Raw genomic sequence first — 4995 nt, 5'->3', positions numbered from 1 at the left:
GACACCAAAAGCACAGACAACCAAAAAAAAATAGGTAAATTGGACTTCATCAAAATTTAAAACATTTATACATCAAAAGACACTATCAAAAAGTAAAAAGGTAACCTATAGAATGGGAGAATATATTTGCAAATCATATATCTGATAGGGGATTAATATCCAGAATATAGAAAGAACACCTACAACTCAACAAACAACAACAACAGAACAATCTAGCTAAAAAATGGGCAAAGGACTTACTTAAATAGACACTTGTCTGAAGAAGATTTACAGATGATCAACAAACATGTGAGAAGATGCTTAACGTTATTAGTTACTAGAAAAATGCAACTTAACATCCCTTGGAAGAGCTAGTATAAGAAAAAAAAATAACAAGTGTTGGTGAGGATGGGGAGAAATTGAAACCCTTGTTTCATGCTGGTGGGAATGTCAAATGGTACAGCTGTTGTGGAAAATGGTAAGGCAGTTCCTCTAAAACACAGAATTACCACATATCCAGCAACACTACTTCTGGGTATATACCCCAAAGAATTGAAAGCAGGATCTCAAAGAGATATTTGTGCATCCATGTTCATGGCAGCATTATTCACAATACCTAAAACATGGAAGCAATCTAAGTGTCCATAGACAGATGAATGGATAAACAAAGTGTGGTCTATACATACAATGGAATGTTATTCAGCTTTGAAAAGGAAGGCAGTTCTGAGACACACAACAACATGGATGACCTTGATGACATTATGCTAAGTGAAGTAAGCCAGTTAGAAAAAAATGAATACTATATGATTCCACTTATATGTGGTACCTAAACTAGTCAAAATCATAGAGACAGTTGGGGCACCTGGCTGGCTCAGTTGGTAGAGCACGTGACTCTTGATCTTGGGGTTGTGATTTCAAGCCCCATGTTGGGCATAGAGATTAGTTGAAAATAAAATGTTAAATAAAAAAAAAAATCATAGAGACAGAAAATAGAGTGGTAGCTGCCAAGGGCTGGAGGGATGTGGGAATGGGGATGGAGTTTCAATTTGGGAAGATGAGAAAGTTCTAGAGATGGATGGTGGGGATGGTTGCACAACAATATGAATGTACTTAATGGCACTGAAATGTACACTTAAAAATTATTGAGATGGGGTGTGCCTGGGTGGTCCAGTCAAGTAAACATCTGACTCTTGACCTCAGTTCAGGTCTTGATCTCAGGGTTGTGAGTTTAAGCCCCACATTGGGCTCCACGCTGGATGTGGAGCCTACTTAAAAAAAAAAAGGGCGCCTGGGTGGCTCAGTCGGTTAATCGACTGCCTTCCGCTCAGGTCATGATCCCAGGGTCCTGGGATCGAGTCCCACATCGGGCTCCCTGCTCCGCGGGGAGCCTGCTTCTCCCTCTCCCGCTCCCCCTGCTTGTGTTCCCTCTCTCGCTATGTCTCTCTCTGTCAAATACATAAATAAAATCTTTAAAAAAAAAAAATTGAGGGGCGCCGGTTGGGTCATGATCCTAGGGTCCTGGGATCGAGCCCCATGTTGGGCTCCCTGCTCGGTGGGGAGCCTGCTTCTCCCTCTCCCTCTGCAGCTCCCCCTGATTGTGATCTCTCTCTCTGTCAAATCAATAAATAAAATCTTTTTTTTTTAACAACTGATAATCAATTTACTAAAAAGGTTGATTTAAGCATCTGCAATGGTGACTTCAACCTCAACTCCTGGCTCACTACTGATGGAAGTAATCTGCTTAACAATCTCAGAAGAACTGTGCAGATCAATGAGTCGCTTGTGGATCCTCATCTAAAAACGATTCCAAGTCCTAGAACCTTCACCTGTGACAAGGAGTTTTTCTTGTAGTGATTCTCAGAGTCTTGGTAGGCATCTGAACTGGTCCTTTCACTTTGAGATTCTTTTCCTTTGCGCCTCTGATCAAGTCAGCACATACCTTTTCCAAAGATTTTACGTTGGGGCAGGTGAGAGTAATTCTAATTGGGTGAATCACCACCGCTGGTTCCACGGGTGTCTTCCCAGTGTCTTTAAAAGCCATAGCTATGGCGTGGCTTCCTGACTGACTTGTTCTTCCACGACAGCGAACGGCGGTGAGTCAGGAGCAGGAGCAGGGTGTCCAAGGCTCCACGGTAGCTGCAACTGGGTCTTCCTCAAAGAGCTAAATAAAATATTAAAAAAAAAAAAAAAAAAGGCTGAGATGGTAAATTTGATGTGTATTTTACACGTAAAAAATAGACAGTAATGGATTATAACCCACTGAATGAAATCAGAATCAATGAGTTCATACTGACAATAAATAGAAAATAAAGGGGGGAATACATTAGAATGTCAAGAGAGGAGCATCTGGCTGGCTCAGTTGGTGAAGCATGTGACTCGATTTCAGGGTTGTGAGTTCAAGTCCATGTTGTGTGTGGAAATTACTTAAAAATAAAATCTTTCAAAAAAATGTCAATTGATAAATGTGGAGGAAGAGGTGGAATTGGAAAATAACCATTTTTTTAAAAAAGATTTTATTTATTTATTTGACAGAGAGAGACACAGCGAGAGAGGGAATACAAGCAAGGGGAGTGGGAGAGGGAGAAGCAGGCTTCCTGCCGAGCAGGGAGCCTGATGTGGGGCTCGATGTGGGGCTCGATCCCGGGACCCTGGGATCATGACCTGAGCCCAAGGCAGACGCTTAACGACTGAGCCACCCAGGCGCCCCTGGAAAATAACCATTTTACAGCAGTCATAGTGAAAGCTAATTGGGCAAATATCTTCAATTGGTGTTGCATGGAGGGAAGAAAAATTGGGAGGAACAGGACATTTACATGCTTTTAAAGTGTCTCCCACAGCTTGCCTAATGCAAAGGGGAAAACAGAAACCAATCAATGGAGAAAGCAGACGCGGCATTGACTGGGTGATCAATACAAACATCACTGGTAAGACTTAGTTAGATATCACATGCCCCCATATGTGATGCCCTTAGGAGGATACAATGGCACTGATAGAATATCCTGGTTGGGGATGCATTACTTGACCTTAGTCATGAGGAAACATAAGAAAAAACCCACATTGAGAGACTGTCTATAAAACAATTGGTCTGTATTCTTCCATAATGACAGTATAATGAAAGATCAGGAAAGGCTAAGAGATCATTCCAGACTAAAGGAAGCTGAAGAGACATGATAATTGAATGCAATTCCTGATCCCAGACTGGACTGGGTATTGAAGGGTGGAAAAAAAGCTATAGCGACACTGAGGCAATTGGCAACATTGGATTATGGACTGTTATTTAGGAAGTATTGTATCAATGTTAAAATCACTGAATTCGGTAACTATATTATGGTGTATTCATTTACTGGGGCACAGAGAGGCGAGATAACTTGCCCAAGACACCGGTCTGATGTGGCAGAGTTAAAATGGGAAGGCAGGTACTCCATCTCTAGTCCAAGCTCATGTCCAAGAGGTAGGAGATCTCCTACACATTTTTAGGTCTGAGACGCTAACTAGGTAGATCTGGGTCTTTAGCGGCTCAAGTTAGAGTAAGAAATAAATATGCTAGGGGCGCCTGGGTGCTTGAGTTGGTTAAACATCTGCCTTTGGCTTAGGTCATGATTCCCAGAGTCCAGGGATTGAGCCCCGCATCAGCCTCCCTGCTCAGCAGAGAGTCTGCTTCTCCCTATCCCTCTGCTGCTCCCCCTGCTTGTGCTCTCTATCTCTCTTTCTGTCAAATAAATAAATAAAATCTTAAAAAAAAAAAAAGAAATAAACATGCTAAAAAGAGTAAAGCGTTGTACAAATATAAGGCAGGGCCATGCTTAATTTTATATGAATGGGGTCGCGATTCATTCATTAATCCAATAAATATTTATTGAGCACCTAAAGATATACATGGAGGTTAGTCGGTTCAGAACAACAGAGACAAAGTCCCTGCATCGTGGAGCTCAGCTCCAGAAAGGAAAGCAGGTGTTTAAGGGGAAATTATGTGTATGCTGGGCTCTAAAGGAGGAAATTCAGGATGTTTGGGTGTGTGTTGAGAGAAGCTGACCTTGTCTGTGGGGTCAGGGAAGTCCTCTCTAAGGAAATGACATTTTAGCTGTGACCTGAAAGGTCAGCAGTGTCTGAGAGAAGGCGTACCAGGTACAGGAAACAGCACAAGCAAAGGTCCTGAGGTAAGAGAGAGAAACTAGCACAAGAATTAGAAATTCAGAGTCACAAGCATATGATAATTTGTCATACAACAGTTAACTTGCTTACATGGAAATAAAATTCCTCATGACAGTTTTAATCCTTACTTGCTCTAATGTATCATGGCCACTAGATGTGACAGTCTTCTTTTTTTTTTAAGATTTTATTTATTCATTTGAGAGAGAGAGAAGGGGGTGCAGAGGGACAAGCAGACTCCCCGCTGAGCAAGGAGCCCGCTGCGGGGCTTGATCCCAGGACTCTGAGATCACGACCTGAGCTGAAGTGATCATGCTTAACGGGCTGAGCCACCCAGGCGTCCCATGACAGTCTTTTTTGATCACTCTAGACCTTAACTGGTTTTTACTAAGTTTTATTTTGTGTAGATACATTCTTTACCCATATTAGCACAGTTTTAAGCACATCTTGAGGGACATATTTGGAAATGTGATGCTATTGCTACAAAGATACTGCAATACTTCAATGGAAGTTATGTGAAATTTTACCAAACAACATAAGATTTTCAGTTCCTCTGCATTCATTTCCCATCAATACTACCACTAATATTCCTTGTTAATTTTAACTGTAATTGTTAAATATAGTTGTTGTAGTTCATGTTCACTGCCATTCTTCAAATTACGTGTGTCACTTAGACCAGTGCTTTCCAAACTGTTATATGCATACAGATCGCTGGGGGTCCTGTTAAAATAAAGACTTTGACCAAGTTGATCTGGAATAGGGCTGAGGTTCTGCATTTTATTTTATTTTTTTAAAGATTTTATTTATTTAGGGGCGCCTGGGTGGCTCAGTTGGTTAAGCGACTGCCTTCGGCTCAGGTCATGATCC

At 41.5% G+C, this 4995-nt stretch overlaps 1 pseudogene; it reads right to left on the bottom strand.

The window, feature by feature from the left end:
* Positions 1 to 1554: 1554 nt before the first annotated feature.
* Positions 1555 to 2020, bottom strand: LOC102733476 (small ribosomal subunit protein uS10 pseudogene; annotated as a pseudogene).
* Between the last annotated feature and the right edge of the window lie 2975 nt (positions 2021 to 4995).

This window comes from Leptonychotes weddellii, chromosome 1 (assembly GCF_054177405.1).
Source record: "Leptonychotes weddellii isolate Sample4059 chromosome 1, ASM5417740v2, whole genome shotgun sequence".
NCBI lineage: Eukaryota > Metazoa > Chordata > Mammalia > Carnivora > Phocidae > Leptonychotes > Leptonychotes weddellii.
The sequence above is the reverse complement of the archived record's forward strand: the minus strand, read 5'-3'. Positions and strand labels throughout refer to the sequence as shown.